Below are 13,788 nucleotides of genomic sequence, written 5' to 3'. Positions count from 1 at the left end.
TTTTCATAATTTAACATTTTACTGCAGTCTCATTCAAGTGGCATTATTCTGTATACATCATAGTACATAATGTAATGAGACGGCTTGCAGTGCAATCGGAATCCATTTTAATTTCCAGTTTTACTTCTTAATCACAGGGAGTGGAAGGTAGATTCATAACATGGGAGCTGGTGGTTGTATTCTCAGGTCAGCACTTCCTGCCACCTTTTACTGACTGCTGGTCCTGGCAAACTGGAGCACATGGGGCTGTTGAAGAAGAAAGTGAACATTAATGAGTGATTTATATGACATGTCATGTACAGAAATGTGGTTTCAGAGCAAAAATAGAAGAAAATGATTCTCTGACACATTTATATTAGTGGGGAGAGGGTATTTATTTCTTCAAAGGAAGAAGATAGATGAACAATATTTGACTAAGGTGTTCCACAGAACATTATAATTTGAACACTCAGGATCATGGAACTGTCTTGCTATAGATGGCCGCTAACCCCAGCTTCATCGAAAAAATGCTGTGCAAGAATGATGCTCCCCTCACATCTTGTGTATTATCTTTCAACATGGATTGCCGGGCCGCTACGCTGACACTTTGAGATGCCAAATTGTAATGTTTAGTGTGCTATACGGTTACCGTAGTCAAACAAGTCAAACATTTTGTCCCCATCTAATCATGTGTGTACTTTTGTGGATATTGAATATTAGTTAGTTCCTTCTGCATTTTTCATGAGGCTCTATGTATCACTGAAGAAGTACTGACAATATTACCTACAGCTGCTCCTCTTCTAAGTTACATTGTACCATTATAAGTTGGTGAACACAAACAGGATATTTTAGAGTTGTGTTTATTTACGGTCAAAACTCTAAAAATCAGTCATGTTGCTTATCTTTACAAAACCAACCCAGATCGCAAACCAACCTTGTGTATCAAATCTTAATAGCAGTATCAGATGAAGTCTCAAGAGCACCAGAAGCCTGCAAAAAGTGAGCCTGCTGAAAGGTTTCAATGTCATTAGAAAACCTTCTATCATTTTTCTGCCAAATAAAGACTCCATCTCCCACCTGGAGCTTTTTATCCTGATGGTGTCTGCTTACCCTCTGTGGCTAACTGAAATAATAAGACAAAGAACAACCGAGAGCCAAAAGAAACAACCGTTGCAAATAACAGCGCACGATAACCTGGTGATTAACATTTCATCGACACAATTTACTGTGGAAGAAACCCAAGTGTTACAAAAAGGGCAATCTTTTGTACCCACCACGAGAACTAACACTCTTGAATTGGAAGTGAGCACTTTCAAACTTGTTCGCAACATCAGATTGAGACATTACTTTCAAAATGTTGTCACACCTACGATCCCAGAAGATGACATACTGCGAGGCCTTCGTCCCTCCAGCAATTTTTTGGCTCCTGTGAGTCATAAGATTATCGACTTGTTTGAAAACCTTGTCAAAAGAGACATTGCTAAATTACCGTTCCAAACGAGAGCTAAACGTGAGAACCTCACTAAAAAGGAGAAGAACATCCTGCATAAAATTGCCAGTAACCCATCGATAGTATGTCAAACAGCAGACAAGGGAGGTGCCCTTGTGATCATGGACGCTACATTTTATGAGGAGCAAACATTGGCTCACACTTCTGATCCTAACACTTATGTATCATTACCGACAGACCCCACTTATGAGTTCACTACCGTTTTGGTTGGAATCATTAAGCAGGCATTTGACAATGGAACCATCAATAAGCGTGCTAGAAGATACCTAACGCCTGATAATCCTAAACCTCCCAGGTTATACATGTTGCCCAAAGTGCACAAGCATCCTACGAAACCGCCCCTAAGACCCATCGTGTCGACTAAATGAAGCATGCATGAGAACATTGGAAAATTCCTGGATAAATATCTCCAACCCTTTGTGGTCAACACCAGATCACATGTCAGATACACTACTGATTTTTTGGTAAAATTTCAAGAAGCCATTAACAAACTGGATGATCAAGATCTTATACTTTGCACGGTGGATGTATGCTCATTGTATACATCCATACCTCATGATTTAGGCATGACGGCCATTGAACATGAATTATACAACTCTGACATTGATGTAGATCTTCAACTATTATTGATGGAACTTATGGTATTCACGCTTTACCATAGTTATTTCACAGTGTTCAACAAGTGGTTTCACCAACTGTGTGGAACAGCCATGGGAAATTGTGCGGCTTCGTCGTATGCGAACATCTTCATGAAGGCCTTTGAAGAACAGCACATTCTCAATCAGGCAGTGTGGCATGAGCATGGCAAACTCTACTTGCGATTTATTGATGACATTTTTATCCTGTGGAAGGGCACTGAAAATGAATTGACTGAGTTTCTGAGCACTTGGAATTCAATTAATGACCGGATTCAGTTCACATGGAACTTATACAGAGCATGCATCCATTTCCTGGATGTTGAGATTCAACGTAAAATGGGAAAATGGTATACTACCATATTTCGTAAACCGACTGATCGTAATTCCTTGTTACATCATCAAAGCTTTCACAGACCTGGATTGAAACGCAATTTACCCTTATCACAACTTATGCGTGTCAAACGAATAGTATCTTCTGAAAAGACATGCCAGGAAGAAATCATCAACATGTTGGATAGGTTCAAGACCCGGGGTTATCCCCCACAAACTTTGGAGAAGGCGGTTAATCGCATTCACGCAATGAATCGTGATGACTTGTTACAAACACGAGTCAAAACTGACAACACCCGGACGGTTGTTGTCTCTAAATATTCCATCATGAGCAACCGGTTCAGGAACATCATCTCTAAACATTGGTCTTTGCTCAGTTTGGAACCAGATTTTCAAGGAATATTCGCACAGCCGCCAATGTTTGCCTACACTAGGGGACGCAATCTCAAGGAGATCCTGTCTAAGCCCAGTGCACAGATCGAACCCGAAACTTTTAAAGGCCTCAGACCATGTTACAACTGCAGCAATTGCAACAACTGCATACAGGGCAATATTACCAGCCACCCCATGAAGGGTCATCCCATTAAACTGCGAGTGAATGCCACCTGCAACTCTAACAACTTGATTTACATGTTGAAATGCCCATGCGGAAAATGTTACGTTGGCCATACAGAAAGAAAAATCAGAACCCGCTTACTCGAGCACAAGAGTAACATAAGGACTGGCAATACCAAATCCACATTAGCTGTACACTTTGCTGAACAAAAACATACTGTGGCTCAACTCAAGTATCTTGTATTGGAACAAGTTACCCCCACACACAACAACAAACAGACCCTGTTGAAGAGAGAGAACTTTTGGATCCGCTACATGGCGACGATGCAGCCACACGGTCTAAATGATCGGATGGAATTTCTGTGTTATTTGTGATTTATATATGCCTTTTTATCATGATGACTCTCCAATTTTTTGATGTGAACATTTGCGTATGTATATGTATGGTGTTATCACCTTCTTTAGTTTCATTGGTTAGGTTCATGCTCTAACATACACTTGTACATTTTAGTTTAATTATCACGTTTTGGTGGTTTTACGGTATGGGAACTTTTTTCATCCTGTTTTTTCAATAGTATTCACGCTCCTTTGCCATCTCAAGATGGCGCCCGTTTAACGCTGCACTCTCTAGTCCACTGTTTATTTTTATGTCTTTGCGCGCGTCACACGCCGACTTTAAAACTTACGGGGACCCAGCACACTCGGGGTTCCTAGTCACCGTGTCGAACAGAGAATCTTCATATACCCGTTAGACTGTAAGTACTCCCTACGGGGGACCCGACACACAAGTTTTCTAAATATTCACGATGTGGGACTGATGGTTATGTGCTCATTCACAGATTTGGCGTAACGATCGACCACGGATGTAATTGATCCGTGAGTATTGAATTGTGTCCTGGCATGAAACCTTCGGTGATTTGGCATGTTTGGGCAACCTTGGTGGCTTGAGACTATTTGGCACTTTATCGTTTCTTCACGTTTACATTAGGAGAATCCTCGTCAGCCTTCATTTCATATTTAATGATGTTTTGTTTTCCGGTCTTTCACGCTGATATCTTCCTGCTAACATTGTTTCTCTTGCTGTTGGATGCATTTATTATTTTTTCACGCTGTATGCTCACCTCATCACATTTTATGGAACTTTCCATTCAGGCACGCTTAAGGTTCACTACACCATATTGAGTACTAGGTGGTGTTGTAGAGAGAAGGCAGTTGAACACCCATGATAGCATAATATTTTCTTTTATGTTTGTAGAGCTGTCCCCTGAGGAAGGGCTATTCAACGCCCGAAATGCATTGGGAGGATTAATTGTTGGATGACCTCTTAAGTTGGATGATGTATACGCCTCTTTGAAATCTTGATGAACTCTTGACTTGATGTGAATTAAACAATCATGGAACCTCTCTGAGTTTTGGATTTAACATTTGGATTTAATCAGATGAATTGTTTATAAGACACTTCGTGTCTTTCTGCGCTGTGCACCAGGGAGTCTTCCTCCCAGTGGAGGGAGCTTTGTATTAGTGTTACCCTCTGTGGCTCACATGTATTGAACTTTGAATCTGTTTTAATGTATGCAGTCTCTCGGTTCGCACAATTGGACGCATCCACCCAGGCTGACCACGTGTACTCACAGGTCAGCTTAGTTTGGACTGCTTACCCTATCTGCATTGGTCAGCGTTGACCAGTGGGTGGCAGGGGAAATCACAGCTGTTAATGTATGGGATTCTACCTTGATTACCCACCTACAGTGGGTCATTCAGAGATCTAGGGGAGACAGGAGACTAACGCCCACCAGAGTCCTAGTTTTGGGCCCCAATATCCTGTTGCTCTGATGTCAGAGCAGTGAAGAACCAGGTTTCAAAACTAGTGTTCATGCTACTGGCTCTAAAGTAGAGCCATACACAACATATCAAAATGGAGAGTAGAAACTGATTAAGAATCAAAATATCGATAAGACATTTCAGAAAATGCATGATATGGACACATTATTCACCAAAAGCCAGGCTGTATGTTTTTTGCCGAAGATAAGATGTGTGAAAAAATGTTTTCATTCTCTTTTTTCCGAAGTGATTCGCTCTCCATCTATAGCGACTAGTCTCTAAATTAGAGCAAATAGGGAATTTGGACTCAGATTCTCAAATCTTTCGTGCAAAGCAGAGCAGCATCCACATTTGCTGTGCTGCGTTGCACAAGAGGGAAAATACCAGGCAGTGCCATATTTCTAAAGGTCAGTCTGCTGCTGGTGTCATCCCCTGTGCTGGGCTTAAATGGGGCAGCCTTGATCGACACACAGCCTCGCACAGGTGCAGAGGTGAGTGTGCACTGTCCAGCAAAGGATCTGTTCTGAAGACAAACATTTTGTGTACAAATTCCTATGCATAGACAAACACAGACAGTTCTCACACAATGGATCTCTGGTGTGCACTGCAGCACGCATGCAATGTGCCTTTTTTTTTTAAATGTACACATTTCTCCTTATTTGCACCTGTTTGAAGTAGGCGTTATTGACACAATACCCTGTCTGGTTATTTTAGTAGACTGGCCATTCAATCAAAACCTATGAGTACTTGTGTTGATCTGATCCAGTAACATGTCTTTGACACTAAACCACAGAAAGTAGTTTTTGCAGATTAAAAAGTACACCTTTCCTGTGCAAAACACCTTTTGTAAGAGATAGAAAGTAGTAGGCACAGCTTTGCGTCGTGCTAGCTCCTGCCTAAAGTCTTAATAAACCTGAGGCTTGATGTTCTTGTGTAACCTTTTTCAATGGGCAAGACACCATGCTCTGAAGATGTTAAGAGTAGTCCATTATAATGCTGGAAAGAGACAGACAGGATCAGTCACCGAAGTCCATCCTGGAAGACAGAAATGTGGCACCTACACCTGCTCTTTTAGGGAAGACCAAGTTTTAACGGATCTTACCAACGCTCATTGCCATTCCGAACTGTGCGGTGAGGTCAAGAATCATGCCATAAGAATTCTTAAGTCTGAAGCTGGACCTACATGTTGTGAATAAGGTGCACATTCTGAAGGGATAGTTTGGTGCTGGAACAAGCCTCCGTAACCAGCCATCAGTCGATTCACGGGAAGAGCCTTATTCAATGGACTGACGCGTCACACAGGAAGTGACAGCACCTTTCCAACCATAACAGTCTCTTTGCGGCAAGGGTGTGAACCACCTGTGTGTCGCCTTTATTTCTCATTGGAAGACCAATCTTTTACATCTACAGTTCTCCAGATCTGCAGTACTGTCACTAAAACTACAGATACTGCTTTAGTCGCACTTGACAGCATTCAAATTACAACCTTAGTGGCTTATTTATGAGCCCCATGCAAAACCTTTGCACCACTGAGTGAAAGCCAACGCAGTGCTATATTTACAAAGTGACACATCTAGGCAGATGTGCCACTTTGTAAACCCCTACGCCACATTACCTGCGTCAGGTATAATGATTGCAGCGGGGGCGTTCCCAGGCAAGAAAGCCTCGTAGAAATGGCACAGTGAAATCTAGCAGATTTCACTGCACCACTTCTGGGATGCCACTGCGTCAAAACCTAACACCTGCCTCATAGCAGGCATAAGGCTGACACAGTGCAATTGTTGTAGGCCTCCCCCATTACTGGAGTTGCGTCATGCTTACGACACAACTGCAGCAATGCTTGAGTTTTACGTCAATAGATACATCAGGATTCCTGAAGCATCTGTCAATCCTTGCGACATGGACTTCTACACAGTAAATACGGCTTATCTATGGTGGCGTAAGAAGGGCACAGAGAAAAGTGTTGCATCGCTTTTTTATCGCAGCGTTACAACACTTAAAAAAAGGTTAGGCCCTTAATCTTTAGAATGGCTTTGGGATTGGTCTTCCGCCATATTATGCTTTTGAAAACTGAAGAGAGGTCTTTATCAATAATAGACTCACCCTAAAAAAATAACTAGCATTATGAAAGAAAATACACATTGCTAAATAACAATGTTTTTTACTTCAATACATGAATGACGTCTCTTAATTTGGAATGGTCAGCGCTGTGGTCATCTTCATGAAATGAAACTTACCTGGCTCACACTGGGGCTCACACTGGGGCTTACACTGAGGCTCACATTGAGGGGCTGGGTCCTGGCACAGCACCACTGGGGCACATGCTGAAAAGGAAGACAAGGGTGCACATTACAAACTCATACATAACATACGGTAGAGTGCACCTCTGATCTACATAGCCAAACCTAGCAGTCTTACATTAGACAAAGGCTACTGAGACACACAGGGGCCTGCTTTACAAGCCCATTCACAACCCTGCTGGGCTGTCTACATCATGATATATGTCCATAATATCGACCTACAATTATATCGCATCTGCTATTTCACAAAGTATATAGTTACTATTTTGAACTTTTTATCTAACTCACTTTGTGATGTGACTGTTAGATCAATGTCGTGGATGTGATATTGTTGTCATGCGATATAAAGTATGTGGTATAGAGATACCTCTACAGCGCAAACTGAATAAAGACTATTAGTGGTTTGGAAAACAGTCGACTAAAGATTTCCAAGTAAACCGACATCATTTTATTCAATATAAGGAGCTTATAAAAGGGGTCATTTTTCAAAGTAATAACACATCGAAGGGAAGTTCGACCACAGTCAGCAGAGTGATTTACATTTTTTTTTTCAGGCATAAGTTTGGCCCACTAGTATGTATGTCTGACTCGTGCCTGAAAAGAAAAAGAGGTGAAGAAACTATCGAAAAGTTTGAAAGCAGGAGTTACTTAAATAGAAATTTAAAACAAAAAAGTTCTTAAAAGAACGCAAATGCCCGTCCTGAAATGGTCCAACAAACGCATGAACACATAAACATTGATGAAAACAAGCGTATTTCAGCTATGACTGTCAGCGTCATGTACTTACGCACATACATGCACAGTTTACACCTGTGCGGGCATTAACTGTTTATGAATCCATCAAATGCCATCGCACTGTGTGTGGAATTCATACAATTCTTTTTCAGCACCCTCATTAGTATTTACATATTTTATGTTGGATGGGAGTGGGACATGTTCATTCACAGAACCAGTATGAACAGATTTTCTGTTGTCATCAGCTTGACTGTGGAACAGGTTCCAACCGGAAGCGCTACTGCTGAAAGAGTCAATATTTTAAAGGCCCCAAGATCTCCTGACAATTTTGCTCTCATTGCTCCTGTGGGAGGAAGCATCATGACCTCTATGTAAGGGATGGCAAGATTTGAATGAAAAAATATAAATCGGTTAAGTTAACTTTCCCCATTCACTTTAGCAAAACATTTAATCAAGTTATTGCTGATGTTGCTGGTTTTGAGGGCAGATGGTGGCTGGGCCACACTAAGTAGGACAAAATAGGACATTTTTACTGAAAAAAAACCCTCATTGTGAAGCAGGTGGTGGCCCCATTCTTTCTGGGTCTAGATCCTAATTCCAGTGTATTTTTCACTCCTGTTGTATGCAGATATTTCAGAAATCATAATTGTCAAAATGATTTTGATCTATAGGTTGTGAGCTTGAAGCACTTTAATGGTACCAAACTGGGAATCTGTGAGGATCCTAAAAGACTCGTGTGGCTGAAAAGCATGACAAATTGGTTAGAAGTAAATCACTTGTAGGTGAACCTGCCATACTATGGACTCCATTCTAGTCTTAAACGACTTAAAGAGGCAGTGAGGTTTCAGAAATTCTCCTGATTTCCCTATTGCTCAATCTGCTTTGGCAGGTGAAGTAAGCCTACAACCATAAAGCGTTACAGTGACACAGAAAGGCGCGCCCCGTAGTATCCAATTGACCATGGCTTTGATCACAAATCTTTGGCTTTCCCTTGATTACAACTAGTTCTCCATATGCTGCCTATTAGACCATCTGGTAACCTCGTTGTTGATTCTGGCACAGTTTAAAAAAGATCAATCACATACTTCACTAGTCTTATTGAACACACCAGAGTCTCCTCTAGTTTTACTGTCAAGCTTCTAGGTGCTAGTTCTGATCCCTGTAGATGAACCTTCTGTTCATCATAATTAAATAGATAAGCATGCTGTCTACAGATCTTGGTTTTTTTAATGACATTTAAGTATCGTATAACATCAAAAGTTTTTATTGGAATGTGAGACTAAAATTTCGTCTAGCTTTCTGCACATTTTGCCAAATTTAGTTTTGGTGGGTCAAATTGAGAATATAATAGTGAAACACACTGTAAATAGAAGAACAGAAGGAAGCGTCCATGAGTTTTATTGAATTCATCATGATGATTGGGGAGCTGGAAACCCCAAACCTTTGAAACAACATTTAAGAAAACAGCCAAAGCAAAGGGATTGCCATTCAATCATAAATTAAAGAGAGAGTTGCATGATGAGACTGAATTGAGGATATTAGCATTGCTTTTTATAGATGCATATTGTTGCTTTTGAATTGACATACAATATGGTCTTTGATCCCTTGCCTCAATCATTGATAATAAGGAGCCAGAAAAAGAGACAACTGAGAATATGTACAGAAAAATGTTGGAGCGCGGTGTAATGCCAAATTTGACAACGCCGCGCTCTGACAGTTTCAAAATGCAGAGATGTGCCATATTTACAAAAATATGGCGCACCCTCGTGTTCCCCCTAGCACTGGCTCTAAAAAAGCTGCTAAGTGCCAGAGCAGGCACCGTTGTGTCATGTTGCTAGGTCTGCCTGCACTGCAGGGCTGATTGTTTATGTGCAAGAAGGGACATCTTAATGCACATAAACTATCTCTAAAGGTAATTTGCTGTTTCTATGCAACACACATAGAAAGAGCAAAGTACTAGAAGACATTATTAATTTCTCCTGGTATCGGCACCCTAAGACCAGGTTTTACCTGGCCTTAGCTTTTGGTGCTGCCCTATCCTTGTAAAAATGGAGCAGCGCCAAATAGCAATGGTTGTTTGCAGTGGAATGCCCACTGCAACACACATTGACCACCCCTTTGCCGCAGCAGACAGCTTTACAGAACTTTTTAAATATGGGGTATGAAGTAATGTCACCGGAATGTCAGAAAAAGTGACACTCCAGTGGCATTAGGGCCTTATAAATATACCTTGTTTTTTAGATCTGCCAAAGAAGTTCTGGTTCTTGAGCTTGGGCAATTAGTCCATTCCACTTTCCACATCAGTTTAACTGGAAACTTTTCAAAGTATGAAAGACATGAGTAGTGCCCAGCTAATTACAATTCCACCTAAATTGTAATTTTGGAATACCTAAAGCATTGCCTTCATACTTAACATCTTTTTCAAAAAGTTAAAGGAGATTGATTATCTTCAGATTTTGATACGTTTGTATAGCATTGTAAGTGAAGAGTTGAACGAAAGGGTTGTAAGCACTCAGGAGCGGTGATTGAATGATAAATTGATATTACAATTGTAGCACGATCCTAGTAAAGCTACTAAATGGACATTTTAAAAACATGACGGTAAAAAAGACCACCAGTCACATCAAGTCTGCAAGTTCTGCACAGATTTTACCTAAGGTTTTGCAGTTATTACAGTGAAAATATTACAACCTTGTCATTTGTTTGGAGATTGTATGTTACAAGCATGCCCCATCTCGTTTCATCTCACATTTAATCACCATTTTTATGCACTTTCAAGTGGATCACATAAGATGGCAACTAGCAAACGGATTTAATCGCAGAACATATAGGACCACAAAATTTAAAAAGTTAGAATGTTAGGTTGGCCAGGTTGTGCTTGCCCTTAGCTAGCTCATGTTCCCATCTTCCTCCCATTTAATCTGCCTGTTTATATAATTTGTCTAAGTCACAACTAATTACTTACGGTCTTGGCATTTCTCCACGACTTTAACATCTTGGCACTGTGTCTTCTGAGTTTCCCTATATCCTCCCTTGGCAGACATGGTCGTCACTTCCACCGGCGTCAAACTCAGTCACTAGGTAAAATATCAGAAGAGTCACTTTGAGTTGTGCCCAGCCTGGTCGAAGATACGGCTTATATACACAGGCAACCTACCCCTTCCACTTGTTGAGCAACATTATCAGTCATATTTTCACACCCATAATTTTTATCATATCTCCAGAGGAAGATCATGATTAATGGGTTTGTTTTCTTGCATGAGTGTTGGACTTTCTAATCTCGCGAGATATTTCACAATCATGCCGCACTGTTCCTATTTTTTGAGGTGTGTCTTTTAAGGTTTGCTGATCAATCATTACTAGTATATGTTAATTATTTGGATACATACCATTGGGCGGAAGACTATTCAGAATTTGCATACCAAGCATATCTAGGAGAGTGTTACTTATTTGACCTCTGATCTCACTACTCTTTCCTTACTTCCTCTTTCAGTGTGAAATTCTTTTAGTTCAACACAACTAGCACACTAACCCTTGAAGCCCATGGAATGCATTGTTTAGGTATGTGAACAGAACTGTAAATGACTTTTTCCCCTGTCAGTTGGCTGTGGTATTTCCTTGGAGCTAAAATTATTTCCCCACTTGCTATGTGGCAATATTTTCCAGTGAGTGCTCGGGAAGTAGTCTCCTCTGAGATTGTTGTTCTTTTCCACTTTAGTGCACTTTTCCTTATGATTTTCCTAGTCCCAGTGGGCTCCCAGTGTAGTGATCCTCAAACTATGAGGAAAGATCGAAACTTTCTGCTTCCCTATGCTCAGCCTTTATGCCAAAGGGTTGTGAATCCTAAACCAACAGACATTCTATCTTCACCCCGTTCATCTTTGTTCACCAAGCTGGTCCGCGTCACCCTGTTCTGAGATGGCATCTCCCAACTCTACACATGAATTTGGCCTCCAGATCCAGGATGGGACTGACTTTAGGGCAATAAACAGAGCTTGAAAAACATCAACTTCTATTTGGAGCATGCTTCCTGGCTATGTTGGTATTAGAGATCAGCAGTATGTGTCTAGTCCATGGAGAGGATAGCAAGAATGATGGTTAATGTCCTTACACAACACAATCCACCTTCCAATTCTTAGTCCTCATTAGGACTGGCACCCACCCAACCTAACTTTTATCATTGCGGGAAGAGATCACCAGAGAAGCCCTTTGTATGCACCAGACACACCCTACATTACCAGGGGAAAGAGGAAGCCCATGTTTCTAGGGCCTGCCACCAAATCCATCACCTGTGATAGGGAACCTCTGGACCTGGCCTCTACCATCATATGGCACACCCTCCACCAGTGGTGGCAGGCATCTGCAAATGAGAAAGGCCTTGGATCAGGCCTCTGTCCCCAAAATTCCATCCACATCTGCAGTCCGAGACAGGAGGTTCTTGAACAGCACAGAGGGAGATTGTTATCTTGTACTGAGAGGCACATTTATGTCTGCTTCAATGATACTCGCCCAACTATTCATCACTAACCCCATCACCTCAGTGGCCTCATAATCCTGCTCTCCACTACTATCCTCCATATACCTCGGTCCCTTCACGATCCTGCTATGCATGTCTTACAACCAGCTGCTGTTCAGTTGTTTTCGACTTCCCACCTTTCCCTTAACACTATTCACTTTCCCAGTACACATTCCCTCCCCAACACCGTTTATGAGACTCCCCCTCTTGCCTCCCTATACTGCCCAGCCTCCCTCACTTCTCCTACATCCAGGTGCTCTTGGATATTCAGTTTCTCACCCTTTTTACACTTCCTTCTCCTTCCTTCGCCCCAGTGCCCCCACTCTCCTGGTTTGCCTGTCTTCAACTACACAAACTCACTTATCTCCCCTTCCTTCACACCAGAGCCCTCCCACATCCCCCAACTATCCCACTGCCCTGTAGTAACCTCATCTCAGTCCCATCCTTCTCCTTGCCCTTCCCTGCCATCCTACTCACCAGCACCCTTCACTGGAGCTCCCACACCCCCTTCACCCCACCAGCTGAGGGCCCTTCAAGCACATCATTGCAGATTACATAGTCTTTGCTGGTCTCCCTGACCCCACTGGACCTCTTCGGTTCCCCTTTAGATGGTGATCCCTCGGTGGCATGGCATGTACCTGCGTTCTACTTCTCTGCTCAACTAACCTACTTGACTTGTCTCACCGCTGCGTGTCCTGATGTGCCGGGCTGTACTGCCTGCGTTGGTGTGATGTAGCTTTACTCCTTCGTTGTTTATGCCTGACTCATGTCTTCTAGCACATCCCTACAGCTCTATAAATAACAGTGGCCATAATTGCATCCCTCAGTGACAGATCATCTACAATATAAAATGTACCAGTCTGTGGTACACTTATTAAATATTGGCACTACACAGATACATATTTGGCGCCATTTGCTTTGTAAGCATGAGACAGAGCACATGCATTTAGGCGATGCTGCCACTGCCACCTTTTAGCTTTTTAGGTCGAGGTACGATTGCAGAGAAGCTGCTACGCTAGCAATTACTCTATTGCTATGGCTTTTGTGCTGGAAGGGAGACAGGAGGTGGGACACGCGGACTGGCAATGTGCACGCGTACGGAGTGCATCTCCTGTCCATAGGCGTGCACATCGCCTGTCTCCCTTCACGCACCACATCTGTCAGCGCGCATTCACTTTCCCTCCCAGGCCTCCTCCACCCCCCTCCGCTCTTTGAAGTCATCGCAGCTGGTAGAGAGGGGCACATAGAGGGCTCTCCGTGTGGTATGCCCCGTCTCCCCTTGCACAGCTCTTGTTGTTTGTGGCTTCCCCCCTTCCTCGTTGCCCTCACCCCACCCTCCAAACTCACACACAGCTATAGGATTCTCAGGGCTAAGAAACCTTGCACTGCGACTCCCCCCCTCGA

At 42.3% G+C, this 13,788-nt stretch overlaps 1 long non-coding RNA gene across 1 annotated transcript; it reads right to left on the bottom strand.

Annotated features, from left to right (window-relative positions):
- On the bottom strand, positions 1-10,989 carry LOC144754935 (uncharacterized). Its single transcript, XR_013594805.1, has 3 exons — positions 10,834-10,989; positions 7,071-7,157; positions 1-246 (listed from the first exon to the last, which is right to left on the bottom strand). It is a non-coding gene; the product is annotated as an uncharacterized LOC144754935 (long non-coding RNA).
- Between the last annotated feature and the right edge of the window lie 2,799 nt (positions 10,990-13,788).

The sequence above is a fragment of the Lissotriton helveticus genome, chromosome 5_1 (assembly GCF_964261635.1).
Source record: "Lissotriton helveticus chromosome 5_1, aLisHel1.1, whole genome shotgun sequence".
In the NCBI taxonomy this organism is placed as follows: Eukaryota; Metazoa; Chordata; class Amphibia; order Caudata; family Salamandridae; genus Lissotriton; species Lissotriton helveticus.
This window is presented reverse-complemented; position numbering and strand designations above follow the sequence as displayed.